Raw genomic sequence first — 17,610 nt, 5'->3', positions numbered from 1 at the left:
GTTTTTATAGGAAAGTAGAGCAGGAAAATGTAATGGCTTTCTGAGAGACGTGGACCTTTCGGATCATTTAACAAATAGCTTTGTCCCTTGTTTAAATGAAATGGAACGACCTACGCTGATGACTATCACGGATTATTCCTATGTCCTTTAGCAACCTACAGAGTGACTGGTGCGAGTAGGTGTGTTGCTATGCTATTATAGTAATATCCAAATATATAGAATGGAGCCTCCCCGATGGCGCAGTGGTAACGTTGTCACCTTCAAATTAAATTCTCCCGTGAGTGGAGGCACATGGTGGTTTGTATCCCACTGTAAACTGTAGGTATATAAAGGGGGGAACCCCCTGAAATACCCGCCTCCTCCCGCATACATTCAGGGGTATGTGCTTTATGCCCTGGTGCCTTCAAATAAAAATCAGGGCGTCAGTTTTATCTGAATTACGGTTCCCTCTTTTAGGTATTCACAAAATTTATTTGAGCTTCCATGTTAGTGAATACAATATGTTACAAATACAATATTCCTGGCGTATTCTGGAATCCAGAAAGTTGATACTTTATAAACTGTAGGTACAGTCTCGATTAGTCTAGCTGCGCTTAAAGTGGACTTAATCCTCAAATTGAATGGAATGACGGAAGTGTATCCCCACACGAATAAGCCTAAAGCAGAAATGGGGTTCCTATTCTTCATTCTAGATGACCTCTACGTATGTATCTTCGGAAAAAACACCGGTTATAGCTATTCACGAACAAAAAATAATACTCTGTCCCGGGTATCTGTGGAGCTCGACGCAAGACGGCTCCACCAGTGAATATGTAAGAGGGAACGGGATTACGTAGAGGGGGAAACGAATGTAGGTACTAGCCTTCGCAGCCGCGTGTACTGTTTCGCTCTACCTTTCCCCCACCCTTCTCAGTCGTTATGTGCGGTCTTGCTCCACATATTCCTGGGATAGAGTACAAATCCCAACGTTTCTATTGAAACACACGGGAAATTGTTGGAAATGGTGTCTTCACACTAGGTGACCTCCCATGTGGAGAAGTGAAAATGTCGTCGCCTTGTAATCAAGCTGTCCCGATTCGAAAAATTTATGAATTAAGTGTTGTAGAGTGAAACCTCCCCTTCCCGGCGCCTAGGAAATTTCCAAGACTGCTCTTAAAGGTTTCCACATTTAATATAAAGTGCAATAACATTAAAAATGTTTGCCACTATGGAGTTACATGCGCAACATAGTCATACCTTCTCCTAATGTGTATCAATGTCCCTACTTGTTATTGCAAGGAATGCACAGTTAACGGTTAGTACCATATACGTACTAGGAAAGGTGGCCATTTTTGTAAGAAGCACAAATTGGTTTAAAATAATCACTAAACAAAAGTAGTGGATTATTTACAGTTGTTATATTTATTATTTATACGAGTACTCCACCTTGCGGTCAAAGGCGTCAGGATTTGGGATCGGGCTACAGGACCAGCGTAGGTTCAAGTCTTCTAGGGGAAGCGTAACATCTTTTCTACTAAGATTTCAACCTGTATATGGGACCAGCAGCCCCCATCACCGTGAGGAGATTGGGGAGCTAAGAATGAGTAGCGTGACCCAGTCTTGAAATCCTACAACGAAAGAGTGTTCGTCGTGCTGACCACACGTCACGCCGTAACTGGTTGGATGATCTTCCACCTAGGCAGGTTGGAGTGAGGGCTTTACTCCTGGCCCCTACGGGCTATTGCGACACTGGTTATATGAACGTATTTGATATTTTGCTGGTCTGCAAATATAATATTAATTTGTGAAAATCATTTGGGAAATATTTAGGATGTGTGGGCATCGAAATTATATAATTCTTGAGTTATGTAATAGCCGTTTAAATAAGCTAAATGTGCATTTGATCCCGGTAGTCATCTACTGTGAACGCTTCCGTTCCATATGTCTTTCAACACAGGAAATTTCAAGTGTGTTTAAATTACTTACAGCAAGGTCATTCGTGTAGGAGTAGTATGCCTATAAATACAGACTTCACGTTTGGAAACGCGTCATACATTCGATAGACATCATTGCGAAACTGCAATTGGTCTCTGCTCTTGTTCTGATGATGCTTTTTATCACTGCAATATGTGCAGCTAAAACTAAACCAAAGAAGGATGTAAGTATAACATCGTTTTGACATTCTGTAAGGTTATTCTTATATGTTACGTTACACTATTATTGTCTTTAAAATTCATCACAAATTGTCTCAAATCTTTGAGTTGATAATACCATAGATAAAGATATATAAGCAGATCTTCATTAAAAGGCATGAAAACCGCACGTACTCAGACCCTCTGATTAGGAAGGGGGCAAAAGCCTTGGCATTATATTCTACAATTTTCTTTTAAATTTAAATCATTTGGCATCCAGGGCTTACTCAGGCCGTATCCTAGCTACGGATCTGAAATTGACAAGACTAAGATGAGTAGATATTGCGAGCAAGAAAATATTACGAAATGTATTATTTTAACATAACATTTGATATCGAGGGGGAAAATTGCCCCTTTGTGAACCCTGCAGGTGCTATTGGGCGTCAGGAAGAAATAGTGCAAGAAGACCTGAAAACTAATTCCGTCTTGAGTATCTTATTGTTTTGCTACTCTTAGATTCTACTAGTCTTCTTTTCTTTTACCATAATATTTGCCCCATAGAATTGCCTTCCGTCTATGATTGGCCACATTTCTCCCTTACAAATCTAATGTGAACTAAAAGTATATATTTCCCACGTATAATTTGATTTGAATCGTATTAATTTACATTAACGTGATAATTTCAAATTCAAGTGATGGTTTTATTTGAAGGAGCAACACTATTTTCGTGGTAATATGTCCCATGGAAAAATACCTTGTTTGTACCTTCATGCGGAATTCCATGATTTGGAGGGCATTGCCCCCCTGTCCCCCGTGCACAAGAGTAGTGTAAGTTAAGCGTTTCAAAATAGTACTTGGTACGAGCTCTTTTTTAGCCTCTTTTTTTATCAATTGAAAATCAGTTTTTGACATATTTTGACAATTTTTTGTCGATGTTTTAGCGTTTAGCGATGTTTTAGTAAAATTTCCCTTTTTTCCCACTCGTACTTGGTACGAATGCCACGATCCTACGTGATATAACTTAACCTATCTTTTTTTTTATTACGTGCTAAACTACACGAGAGCCTCTACATGCTTTGACCTACTTTAGAGTAGACCCAAATGGACAGTTCACAAACCGAAAATGAGGCTCGGAGTGAGGCTCGGAGAGGCTCGACTTAATGGTTTGCTCTTGTAAGACATAAGCCTCATTTTCTCGCAGTGTTGCCAACACCTTACTCGAAATAAAATCACCAAGGTTTTTTTCTTGGTCTAACCTATGTTATTGAACTGCGTCGTCACGTCCAAACCCGCATGAATTCCGGACACTATTGGTTCTATTCATATTTTTTCTTACGTATAGGTGTACATGACGAATCCCCAAACAGATTTTTCCTAAGTCTTACAGTTTCCAAGATAACCCCACTTCCGGTCGCCATTTTGGATTTCCGAGCATAGGTTCTATTCATACTTTTCTCACATATAGGTGTACATGATGAATCACCAAACAAATTTTTCCTAAGTCTTACCGTTTCTAAGATAACCCCACTTCCGGTCGCCATTTTGGATTTCCGAACAGGTTCTATTCATACTTTTCCTCACGTATAGGTGTACATGATGAATCAACAAACAGATTTTTCCTAAGTCTTACCGTTTCCAAGATAACCCCACTTCCGGTCGCCATTTTGGATTTCCGAACATAGGTTCTATTGATATTTTACTTACATATAGACGTACTTGATGAATCCGCAAACAGATTTTTCCTAAGTCTTACCGTTTCCAAGATAATCCCACTTCCGGTCGCCATTTTGGATTTCCGAGCATAGGTTCTATTCATATTTTACTTACATATAGGCGTACGTGATGAATCCGCAAACAGATTTCTCCTAAGTCTTACCGTTTCCAAGATAAACCCACTTCCGGTCACCATTTTGGATTTCCGAACATAAGTTCTATTCATACTTTTTCTCACGTATAGGTGTACATGACGAATCCGCAAACAGATTTTTTCTAAGTCTTACCGTTTCCAAGATAACCCCACTTCCGGTCGCTATTTTCGATTTCCGAACATAGGTTAGTAGATAGTAAATGTGATTCCCACTGCAACCCTGATTTCTTGACCAAACGACCTAAAAAACCTGAAAAACTCACTTTCTCTCCACGTTCCGCGCCTCATTTATTGCGCTGACGATGTTTCACAGCGTAGAAAAGCAGTGATGAGTGAATTTCACTCTCTCATCCTCTCATCCTTTGAAGGATGAGTGCACCTTATCGTAATTTTCCAAGTCCGGGACCAATGTTTATATATCGTGACCTTTGTAAACCTCTCTCGGGGGGAACGATGTGCCACACGCGCGCGCGTGCCTCTCATTATTTCCGTATTGTGACGCAAACAAGCAAATAATAATTGTTGTTTTTTTAGGATCCCTGGCCCCTATAACCCTATAACCTATAGGGAAGGAATCCCAAATCTGTTGGGTTGAGGATATGCAGAAGTATCGAAATACTCAAGCATGGAAGGATTTTTTATGTCTTCATAGAGGTTAGGTGTTTGTATGCTGTAAATGAAGCTGTCGGTGTCCGTGTACAAAAGTGACATCTTATCATTGTAGAAGGGTTTCATCACGTCATAATGAAATTCGAACATGTAAAGTTTCGACAAGTCGAGAACCGTTGCGCCAACGTAAATTGGTTTTCTGAATTTGATCAATTTTATATCTAGATTGAAAAGTGGCAAATTCTCGTTGTAAATTTTTCTCGACTTGAATCTAGGATCGGCTATCCACTTCCGACATTTATTCTTATCGGAAATTAATTTCACGTCTACGTGCTTTCTAACATTCTCCATGGTCTTTCCGTACACCGCATTGTTCATTAATTTAAAGAAGTCCTTGTCTAAATCGGAAGTGGCAGCTGTTCTATGTTGTGTGTTAGTTTCTATGTAAGGTCTTAACCACGTGGAATGTTTAAACTTTAGTATTCTTCTAACATTTACTATCTGAACACCCTTCCCAATCAAAAACCGGAGATTCTTGTAGTGGACGACGTATCTCTGTTTAGGGTCCAATGTTAACAAAAGCTTGTCTTGAATCGAGTCGGGTGGACATTTGATTTCGGGAGTCGGAGGCAAATCCGAAAACGTGTCGTGCAGGTGGTCGGAGAATTGGAGATCAACCTCTGCGAAGAAACCACACTCGCTATCGTCGAAATGAATAATGTCTATCGAAGTGGGATCTAACCATTCGAATCCCCCGTAAGGAAGTTTCTGAACCATGGCATGTCCGTAGAGATTATTAACGTCGGCGTAGAAGATGTAATTCGATGCTCGATTTGAATCGTAATCTTCTTTCATGTGTACGTTATTAGCTTTTGCATGTCTCTGTACGCATTGCACCATTCCACCTCGTATCCCTCTTTCGATAAATAGCAACATGTCCACGTCCGATATCAGTTCCAGCTTGACCTTTGTCTGGAATAACATTGCCGACCACGCTAATCCCGGTAGACTGTAGAAATACGCTGGATCTAATTTATAAATATTCGTTGCCGTTTTCCTGAACGCTTGAAAAACATCCGCGAGTATCGTCACGTCTAATTTTAAGTATGCGTCGTGGTAGTCTCCGAGTGTCCTACATTCTAATTTCTCCCACATGAGTTGCGCGTGTTGGTATTCTTCGTCCGTGATTCCTTTCTCTCTGAGTCTGCTGTAAAATTCTCTTGGAGGTGGGAGAGCGTCGTCGTTAAATTTAGAATGCTCACTAACGTATTCGTGAGGATAAACCCCTTTACGTCTAACGAGTTCTATGTCTAGGTTGGGAAAACTAGCTCTAGTTATTTTGAATTGATCGTCGGTGAGTTTGTTCGCTAAAGCATCCAGACTTGCAGAGAGAAATCTATACGAATCCAGGAAGCGCATCTCGATTGTATTTTTCGTTCCCGGAATCGACTCTTGCTTGCTGAGACTAATGTAGCGTTCTTCATTCTCGGCCAAGACACCTATACGTTTCGGATCGTAGCCAAGATGTCTCACCAGGTGGTGAAAATCATATCCGCTTCCGTTGTGAAAGAATATGGGGATGAATTTAGGTTTCTGGATTTTAAGATTGCACGTGTTGCAAATTCCACCTATGTAGTTTCCGCTGAAATGATCGTGGTGGGATATTTTTTTGTTCTCATCAGTGAAACTTTGATCACATACCGGACACACCTCAGTGGAATTGTAATTTTGAAGTTCATTTTCAGTTAAAGATGCCATCGGTTTTGATGTAAGCAGTACGCTACCAATTACCTCAACCTCCTCCACCATTTTTTCCAGGAAGTGTTCGATTACATTTGGTCCGCGGTATATATATGCTTCATTTATTTTATCACGTCGCACAACAACATAGCCGAAACTATTAGGTTGATGAAGCTGGTACGGCGTTGTGGAGGAAATTTCAGGATCTGGTTCGCAGTAGGAGAGTGGTTTCAGGAAAGACTCGAAATCTGCGACGATGATTGCGGGATGTTCCAACAATGCCTTGTGCATTTTGAATTCTTCGACTTCGTTCGTTTCGGGCATCAACATTCTAGCCGGCCTGTTGTCACCGCAATAAATTTTATGTTCGGCAAGTTTCTCGATAGCAATTTGACGTCCGGTGTATTTTCGATAATTGAGTTGTTTTTGATCGTCGAACGTGGTTAGGCATCTCGGGCAAACTTCGATGCAATGTTTATACTTGGTAGTTTGACTTCTGACCAAACGTGATAGAGAACGAATTAGCGTGTAGTGATGAACATCCTCGTTTGAAATTAGAAGAAGATTTATTACACGAGCATCGTCATCGTCGATATCGCTTATCCTGACGGGATGCACGAGATATTTATCTGACGTGAAGGAATATACATTAATAGCGATGCGTTTTCCTGCACGATTTTCGAACTTTGTTATATCCGACAATGTCACCGGGTATTCGATGCCAGACATTACACTTTCAAATTCGGACTCGTATTGTTTGTAATGTCCAACCCACTGTGGATTATTTTTGCAATAAACAGGATGCAGTGCAGCCAATATACACCAAAGGAAACACTTGTTATCGCTGTTCTGTATATTTAACACAGCTCTCTTGTGTTGAATGTTCGGTGGAAGAGGAACGTAGCTGGAAGCGCGAAGAGGCGAGAATCGGTTCACGTAAACAGTTAACGTGTGAGGACTTCCACACAGAGACCATCCCGACCCTTTAGCCTCGAAACCGTCATGTTTCTTAACCAGCTCGTTGGAAACTTTATAATAGAAGTTGTCCAAATTTTCGACGTCAGCAAAATAAAGAGTCTGGTTTTTTGTACGATGATAAAAAATACTCGTTGTGCCATCAACTTTCTCGTATTCGGAAAACAGAACAACGTATACTTTTATAGAGTTGTTTTCAAGTTTATCTTTCAAAATATTTAGTACAGATGTTTTCGTTTCATGCAAGAAACTAAGGATGTCACGGCCTGCTTCTGACTTAATTGAAAAATCCTGGAGTTGGTCGTTGAATGCAGATCTAATTGGTTTGCGTTCATTGGATAATTTAATTTGCTTGGAAGTGGAAGCTTCCGTATCTGCATTATCGATTTTCCTTTTCGATGCTTGTCCGGTCGATGGTTTGCAAATTTTGAGGTGTTTACTTAAATTTGTAATGCTAATCATCTTTCCACATCGAGCACAAGACTTAGAAGGTAAGGAACAATTAATTCTCGAACCTGTTTCGCTACATCTTGCCCTGTGTTTGCTGATATTAGTTTTAGATATTAATTTTTCGCAAGTAACACATTCAGTTTTATCATTTTTATGATTGAAACTGGTGGTGGATGCCATTGCTTTCTCCAAAATCACAGAAATCAAAAAAACTAGTATATAGCGATACAATTTTCAGGTATGTTATTTTATATAGAATTTCTTGGAGTGATTACAAAACTCAAAAATTCAATCTACTGTAAATAGAATTTCAGGTATGTTATTTATATAGAATTTCTTGCGTGCGAATACAAAAACTCAAGAATTCAATCTACTGTGAATACAATTTTCAGGTATGTTATTTTATATAGAATTTCTTGAGGTGATTACAAAACTCAAAAAAAATCAATCTACTGCGAATATAATTTTCAGGTATGTTATTTTATATAGAATTTTCTCAGGGCGAATACAAAACTCAAAAAATCCAAGACAGTTCAGTTTTAACGTGTTCATATTTGAAAAAAAAAAGCAAAATACGCCTTGGAGATTTCAACCAATCCACTTTACTAGATTGGCGAAACTCTAACTATTGTTATTTGGAACCTTTAACCTTTTTTGGTGACGTTGAGTACGCGTAGAGAGGTTGGGTTTAGTGTGTCGGTCGAGTCTCGGTGTCCTCTGTCCTCCCATACCAAAATAAACATAGGTCGTCATGGAACAAAAAAAAATGTACCGAAAATTTTCTAAGTCCAGCGTTAAAAAAAATCTTAAATTGCAAATATCTCGAAAATAGTAAGAGTTATCGAAAAAATATATCGAAAAACACCCCCATACGGCATCGTTAGATGCCCCCTGTCGATTTTGGAGGTGTAGGATACGTGTACCAAGTTTTGGTGGTCCTGGGGTTAAGGGTTAAGAAGTTAGCCCACCCCCTCCCAAAAACTTTGATCACTCGTAACTTTTGAACGAATAGTCGTAGAGAGGTCGGGTTTAGTGCGTCGGTCGAGTCTCGGTGTCCTCTGTCCACCCATACCAAAATAAACATATATCGTCATAGAACCAATTTTTTTTCATTAATCGAAAATTTTCTAAGTCCTGCGTTAAATTGCAAATATCTCGAATTTTTGACAAACAGAGGTGTCCCATAGGACCTTTGAGAAAATAAAACACGTGAAACTCTACAGAGGTGTGGTAATCTATAACCGCAGCCGTTAGAGAACCTTTACTTTTTTTTGGTATGGCACCACGCACCCCTGGCGAGGTTATAGGGGCCAGGGATCCTAAAAAAACAACAATTATTATTTGCTTGTTTGCGTCACGTGGAGAGAAAGTGAGTTTTTCAGGTTTTTTAGGTCGTTTGGTCAAGAAATCAGGGTTGCAGTGGGAATCACATTTACTATCTACTAACCTATGTTCGGAAATCGAAAATAGCGACCGGAAGTGGGGTTATCTTGGAAACGGTAAGACTTAGAAAAAATCTGTTTGCGGATTCGTCATGTACACCTATACGTGAGAAAAAGTATGAATAGAACTTATGTTCGGAAATCCAAAATGGTGACCGGAAGTGGGTTTATCTTGGAAACGGTAAGACTTAGGAGAAATCTGTTTGCGGATTCATCACGTACGCCTATATGTAAGTAAAATATGAATAGAACCTATGCTCGGAAATCCAAAATGGCGACCGGAAGTGGGATTATCTTGGAAACGGTAAGACTTAGGAAAAATCTGTTTGCGGATTCATCACGTACGCCTATATGTAAGTAAAATATCAATAGAACCTATGTTCGGAAATCCAAAATGGCGACCGGAAGTGGGGTTATCTTGGAAACGGTAAGACTTAGGAAAAATCTGTTTGGTGATTCATCATGTACACCTATACGTGAGAAAAAGTATGAATAGAACCTATGTTCGGAAATCCAAAATGGCGCCCGGAAGTGGGGTTATCTTAGAAACGGTAAGACTTAGGAAAAATTTGTTTGGTGATTCATCATGTACACCTATATGTGAGAAAAAGTATGAATAGAACCTATGCTCGGAAATCCAAAATGGCGACCGGAAGTGGGGTTATCTTGGAAACTGTAAGACTTAGGAAAATTCTGTTTGGGGATTCATCATGTACACCTATACGTAAGAAAAAATATGAATAGAACCAATAGTGTCCGGAATTCATGCGGGTTTGGACGTGACGACGCAGTTCAATAACATAGGTTAGACCAAGAAAAAAACCTTGGTGATTTTATTTCGAGTAAGGTGTTGGCAACACTGCGAGAAAATGAGGCTTATGTCTTACAAGAGCAAACCATTAAGTCGAGCCTCACCGAGCCTCACTCCGAGCCTCATTTTCGGTTTGTGAACTGTCCATTTGGGTCTACTCTAAAGTAGGTCAAAGCATGTAGAGGCTCTCGTGTAGTTTAGCACGTAATAAAAAAAAAGATAGGTTAAGTTATATCACGTAAGATCGTCTCATTCGTACCAAGTACGAGTGGGAAAAAAGGGAAATTTTACTAAAACATCGCTAAACGCTAAAACATCGACAAAAAATTGTCAAAATATGTCAAAAACTGATTTTCAATTGATAAAAAAAGAGGCTAAAAAAGAGCTCGTACCAAGTACTATTTTGAAACGCTTAACTTACACTACTCACAAGCGTATGGCTTCAACTCTCTGTAGACCTGTGCATAGCAGCCATAGTACAACTTTTACTTTTCAGATGTAATTCTTACTAAATGGACGATGTAGAACTCTTTGCTACCTTGACATTTTATCGATAATACTGTATGTAGAAAAACTGGAAAATAATAAATCACAAAATTTTGATATGAGTAGGAAATGTGGGCTAACCACCGGATGTTTACATTTCTGTGCTTCCTTGGCGCGGGGGGAAACTTTACTTCCGGTTTTCAAATGATTAACATGGTGTTCAAAGGTGTGTCTTAAGAAAAGGCGGCAATCATTGTGTGGCTTTTGGCTACAACACGAGGTTGGGAACAAATATTTTTCTCATCGGATACGGAAAAATCAGTCTATAGTCGACACTACATCATCGGATTAATTCAAATGAAAATATTTTACTTGTTTAGAAAGTCATAATTTTCTACCGCACATGTGTTTACTATATTTAAGATTGAAACTAACTGTTTATTATCATCCAGAATTCCAAAAATTCTAATCTTATAATTTAATGTAATCAATATAAAATTTGTAATAAAATTTTTACTAACTTCTAAAGTGTTTTTCTTGAAAGACATTTGAAAAAGTTCATAATAAAATAACAATAACTGTGCATTTCAGTACTGTAATTGTTGGAATGGATATGCATTCGAATATTATTAATAAGTAAATAATAATAAATTTAGAATACAACTTTCATCACTTTAGTGATTATTTATTGTATAACATTTATAACAGTTGTAGTTATTATTATTTCTATTTTTCTACTTCTATTACTGGCCTTTACCCCTACAAAAATTTCTGACGACGCACTCTCTAAGCCATGTGATAAAATTAAAGGGGCTGTGTTTGACTAGACAATTATACATTTCACTGTTGTAAAATAGAAGTATTTCAATGTTTATAATTTATGTAAGCTTTATTTAAACCTGCAGAAGTCTTAACACGAAACTGTAGGAAGAAGATCAATATTGTCTTGAAAAGACTACTATTTTTCTGTAAATCTTCATCCAAACGATCCGGGAAAATGCCAATCTAATCTAGGTTCCTTGTTTCTCTATATCACTCAAAAATTTCAAGTCCTCCATTTTGTATCCCATCTTTTATAAGAAAATATGCTCTGTAACGATCTGTATTTCACTTATTTACATTGGAAAATTACCTAAACCGAAAGTAATTTCCCCGCCATCTATAATCATATTGTCTGATCGATTATCTTTTGTCAGCAGTCCCGGGTTCGATTCCCGGCCTGGGCATGGGTATGTGTGAGTGTGCATTCATCATATCGTCATTCATTCCAATCTTCGTAATTAGCTATCTGTGGCAAAAAAGTGAAGTAAAACAAACTAAATCAACCAATGAATCAATTATATAAAAATTATTGTTATATCTGAACTCCAACTGTGAAACACCCTGTGTAACAATAGATCATGAACATGGCTTTGTTGTATGATGAAGGTTTCATTTCAACGCAACAATTCCGTGTTACTTGCTGTAAAGCACCAAAATTTACTTATATTATGAAAACATGCAATGCACGTACATAACCAGACATGATACACTGATATCTATCCGAGTTATGTCGATCTGATAATTCATTAATTCTACTTTATTTCCTAAGCTGTTCATTGTGTGTTAAATACTTAGTTGTTCTATAAAATATGCTACGTGGACATAACTAATTTCAGTATTAAATGTTACAGAGGATCTCAGAGGAACTGGAGGGTAATTATTATTTAAAAATAATTAATTTTACAATCATCATAATTTTCGTTCATCATAGGATAAGTTATTATTTTCAATACGAAGTTCAAAATATAAATATATTTGATATGCTTAATTGTGCCCTGCCTGGTGAAGGGACATTGCACTGCAGGTCCAGCCCTAGCTCAACAGACATTTTACGTTCAACAAACTTTAGTGTTTAATTTCGTATCTTACGTTGTTATCAAACACTTCTACTCTAATCCAAAAATGAGTTTCAAATTCACGAGCAAAAATGAGCGATTCTACCACGAAAGTCTCTTCAAAACTTATGGAAGAACTATATGTTATAAACTTTATCTCGCAATTGCGTAAGAATTAGTTGGAATCAATGATGTGATATTTCCACCGAACCTTTGCACTTTTCTATTCCTTTCTGTGGTTCTAGAGAGCACATGTTCGTAAGCCAATAGGTAGATTCTTATTTCAGATTTTCTTTCAAAATGTGGATAGAATTTCCCATTGTTGTTAACTAGCGACCTTCCTACCGGAAATTCCGGGTTCGATTCGTTCCTGAGAATGAATGTTACTATGCGAGTGGCTCTCGACACATTTCATGTTATTTCTAAGCATTGCGATCTTCAGGATAGGGTAAAAGTGGCAGAAAATTCAAATTATAAGACCAAATGTTGGTAGTTTACATACACTAAGAAAACTTAATATCTTTTCAGGTCTTTACTCAAGGTAAGTGTTCTTATGTTAGACTGCATAGACCATTTGATGTAAAAAATTGTGTATCACAAGTTGAAATACATTAAAGATTCGTTCTTTTAATGCATAATTTCTAACAAGCTTATTTTAAGAAATCACGTAAGGTTTCTTAAAACTGAAATTATTTGGAACATATTTTCAAAATTTACCAACTATGATATTAATAATTTATATAAAACTTGAGCGGAAAACCTCTGCTTTGAGATTGGAAGAAGTAATTTATAGAATTCGTGCAATAACATAATTTGAGATTGATGACAAATTAATTGTACACTAATTGTAAGGTTAATTCGGTATTTCTAATGACTATCTAAAATTATACAATTTGAATTTTTTATAACAACATTTCTCTACTTGTATTTTAGGTGAATCCGTAAAGGAATATCATTTGAAGAAAAAATGGACGACTTCAATGCAGCATTAGTACTAATTCTCTATTATTCACCTCACAGTTAAAATGTATTCCTTATCACTGCAATAAAAGCATTTAGGTGCAAAAGTTTCATATTTCCTTAATTTGAAACATACACGTATATAATACTGGGCGTCCAAGTTAAACGTAGCCTGGCTCAAATACATTTGTCTATGAGGTAAATCACGGCTACATTGCACCAGGAAATTGGAATAGTTCATTTTAACGTGATCCGTGGCAGGTACTCAAGGTCATATCATTTCATGATACTTGATATGTAACTGTTGATTGGAGCCAGGCTACTTTCAACTGGGACACCCTTTATATACTAGGTATATACCAAAAGGGTAAAACCACCCCTAAATATCCTATATATAAAAGGTGCTGACACACGCCAATGGGTGAGGAGGATAACCATCTGGGCCAAGCAATCAGGATAGCTTCCATCTTGGAATCATCTTCATTTTGTTTAATGGAAGGTGCTAATGTTGGTTACGAGACATTTCCAGTTTCGTCAAGTATCCAGTCTCGAAAATAAAAGGGGAATTTTTTTTTTAATTCGAGATGAGACGACTAGCGAAAGCCTGGTCCTCTCCCGAAAGTAGACAAACAACTAATTTAGTCATTTGCAAATACTCATTTACTCGGAATAAAGTTTTCCTTGGAACAGAGACCGGCTTCTATATTTTTGTGAAAGGAAGGTAATCAGGATGGTGATTGAATACCTAACCTTATTTTTAATACTCTTTCGAAACCCAGCGTTACCTCACATTTTTCAATTCTTTCAATGTTAATAATTTTATATTGTGATAGTAGTATAGGCAGAACGCTATGCGGATGTTTGCGTTAAATAATAGTAATAGAGAACTGTACTCAATAAGTTCTTTGAATGGGAGTAGTGTAAAAGGCCATATTACTGGGACGAGAAATGATGACCCCCCTCAGGCAGATTTGGCTACACTTAAAACTTGCTCAACATGCCCATATGAGCTTTTTGCTCAAGTGTGGAACCCCGTCTAATCAAAGATTTTTGTAAAAATGCCCTCGGGAAGTTCCTGTGAAATGATGAGCCCCCTCAGATTGATTTGTCCACACTTACAAAAGGCACTTCTGTCAGATTGTTATCCATAATCCTGTCAAAAATATGCCCCTCTTGATATTTTTTTGCCCACGCCTAAAACTAAGCCACACACACCCACACCCACACACACACACACACACACACACACACACACACAAAGCACATTGTTGAACACAACTGATATTTTTTATTAAGTATAGAGTTTTGATTTGAACCCCAAGAAATTTTATATAAATACAAAAGCCAAAAAATATTAACACACATACACACACACACACACTAAATATACAAAACACACTGCTGAACCCAACTGATATTTTTTTATTAAGCATAGAATTTTGATTTGAACCCCAAGAAATTTTATATAATAAACATAACAAAATTCTAATATTTATTTTTGTTTAACAGGTACAACAAGTTTTGAGCACATAAGCAATTTCTGAGGAATACAAGGCAGCAGCAGCAGCAAGCAATTAATTTATAGAAGGCAGTGTGTATCATATCTAATTGCATGGATAATCTTGACACAGGATTTTTTGAGAGAAGATGTATTTCAAAATACATAAAATCTAAGTCACTTGTTGATGATTTAAAGCTTAGATTCTTTGGCCTGTCCGAGTATGACCTGTTTGCTGTGCAGAATGAAACTGAAATGCAGTGGGTGCTTGCCAGTGACAGGCCATTTCAATGCTTGTATCTCAACTTTATCAGTGAGTTTGAAAGGCTTGTATACAACAAGTACCAGAGAATTGTTGGATTGTTTGTTAATTTTTATACAGACAGGTGCCATTATAATTTAAGGTTGAAATTGTTTGACAATTATTGGTTCAACAACTGCTATGAGCATTGTTTGGAGTATAGGATGCCCATGATTGCATCTCAGAGTTTAAATTGGAGACATTATAAATATTCAAATAAAATTAATAACAAGATATCTAAATATAAGAAGATTGAATTAGTTACAACTGATAATGGGAATTTGTACAGTGGTGAAGATTTCAATCCAGAGTTTGTATCACATTCCGACTATATATATATTTGAATAAGCTTATCATGTATTTTATAAGGCAAAAATTTAGAGATTGCACTTATGATTGTATTGTTGAGGCACTGGGGCAGAATAATTTGCATGATATATGCAATTGTGGGAGAGTTTTGTCCAGCCTCTCAGTGTGATTTCAGGCACAGGAATTTGGCAGTTGGGAATCAATCCGCAGCAGGCAGCCCTGATTATTTCAGCAGAGACAGCAATCAAGGTAAATAAATATTTGCTGCAAGTGTAAATCCCTGCCCATCACAGCCAGGCTCGGGTCTGTATGCAGGAAGAGGTAAGATATTTGTTTGAAATCTGCTTGGGTATAATTTTCTGATCTTTTTATAGCAGAGTTGTGTTACTGTTATTGGAATAGGCTTCAAATCACACACAGATACCCTAAATACTTAATATCATTATACCTGACAGAGCTGTGTTGTTAGTGGGGAAGAATTGCCATATCTCTATACATGACAGAGATGTGTTGTTATTGGGAACAGGTTTCATATCCCAACACAGATACTATTATGAATAGGTAACAGATTTTGAATAATATTTTTCCAGAAATCTATACTCCATATCCCTGTACAAAACTGTGCTATGTCCTGTGAATTATCCAGACACAAACACAGAAGATAAATATATTCTTAACACCCGCTTTAGCTGTGAGTGCTGTTATTAGGTACAAGATTCAATTACACGTGATTATCTAGATATTTTAATAGATAGAAGATACATACTTAATTAAATCTATATTCAATATCCCTATCCCTAACAATTACAAATCCCACCCAGAACCTTGCCGATATTGCTACAAGCATGAAACTGAAAATAACAGAACTGTGCTGTTATTAGGAACAAGCTTCAAATCCCACACAAACACAGAGCCTTGTTGAGTTTAGAATTATTATAATAGATATTTTAATAGATAGAAGATACATACTTAATTAAATCTATATTCAATATCCATATCCCTATCCCTAACAATTACAAATCCTACCCAGAACCTTGCCGATATTGCTACAAACACGGAACTATTGCCGTGAAATAACATCTAGATGTTTCCTAAACATAACAGAACTGTGCTGTTATTGGGAACAAGCTTCAAATCTCACACAAACACAGAGCCTTGCTGATATTTCGGAACTGTTGCCGTGAAATAACATCTAGATGTTTCATCCCTGACAGAGCTGTGCTGTTATTGGGAACAAGCTTCAAACTTGGAATCTAGATATTTTAATAGATAGAAGATACATACCTACTTAATTAAATCTATACTCAATATCCCTATACCTAACAATTACAAATCACACAGACATAGAGCCTTGCTCGGAACTGTTGCTGAAATAACATCTAGATGTTTCATCCCTGACAGAGCTGTGCTGACAGAGTCTTGGATATTTTAATAGATAGAAGATACATACCTACTTAATTAAATCTATACTCAATATCCTATCCCTATACCTAACAATTACAAATCACACAGACACAGAGCCTTGCTGATATTTCTACAAGCACGAAATTGTTGCTGTAACATCTAGATGTTTCATCCCTGACAGAGCTGTGCTGTTATGGGGAACAAGCATCAAACTTGGAATCTAGATATTTTAATAGATAGAAGATACATACCTACTTAATTAAATCTATACTCAATATCCTATCCCTATACCTAACAATTACAAATCACACAGACACAGAGCCTTGCTGATATTTCTACAAGCACGAAATTGTTGCTGTAACATCTAGATGTTTCATCCCTAACAGAGCTGTGCTGTTATTGGGACTAAGCCTCAAATCCCACACAGATACAGAGTCTTGGAATCTAGAGATTTTAATAGATAGAAGATACATACTTAATTAAATCTATACTCAATATTCCAATCATTAACAATTACAAATATTTCTACAACATTTACATGTTTCCTATACATAACAGAGCTGTGCTGTTATTGGGAATAAGCCTCAAATCCTACACAGATACAGAGCCTTGGAATCTAGAGATTTTAATAGATCGAAGATATATAATTAATTAAATTTATACTCAATATTTCTATCCTAACAATTACAATCATGGAACTGTTTGAACTAAATCTAGATGTTTCTTCCCTAACAGAGCTGTGCTGTAATTGGGACTAAGCCTCAAATCCC

The 17,610-nt window shown here is 37.2% G+C and overlaps 1 long non-coding RNA gene across 1 annotated transcript; it reads left to right on the top strand.

The window, feature by feature from the left end:
- The first annotated feature begins 2,039 nt into the window (after nt 1-2,039).
- LOC145981508 (uncharacterized) lies at nt 2,040-13,435 on the top strand. Its single transcript, XR_014440965.1, has 4 exons — nt 2,040-2,137; nt 12,165-12,186; nt 12,897-12,909; nt 13,302-13,435. It is a non-coding gene; the product is annotated as an uncharacterized LOC145981508 (long non-coding RNA).
- The last annotated feature ends 4,175 nt before the right edge of the window (nt 13,436-17,610 follow it).

This window comes from Lepisma saccharinum, chromosome 29 (genome assembly GCF_977018435.1).
Source record: "Lepisma saccharinum chromosome 29, izLepSacc3.1, whole genome shotgun sequence".
Lineage (NCBI taxonomy): Eukaryota > Metazoa > Arthropoda > Insecta > Zygentoma > Lepismatidae > Lepisma > Lepisma saccharinum.
Note: the sequence above shows the minus strand (reverse complement) of the source record. Positions and strands in the feature narration are given on the sequence as shown.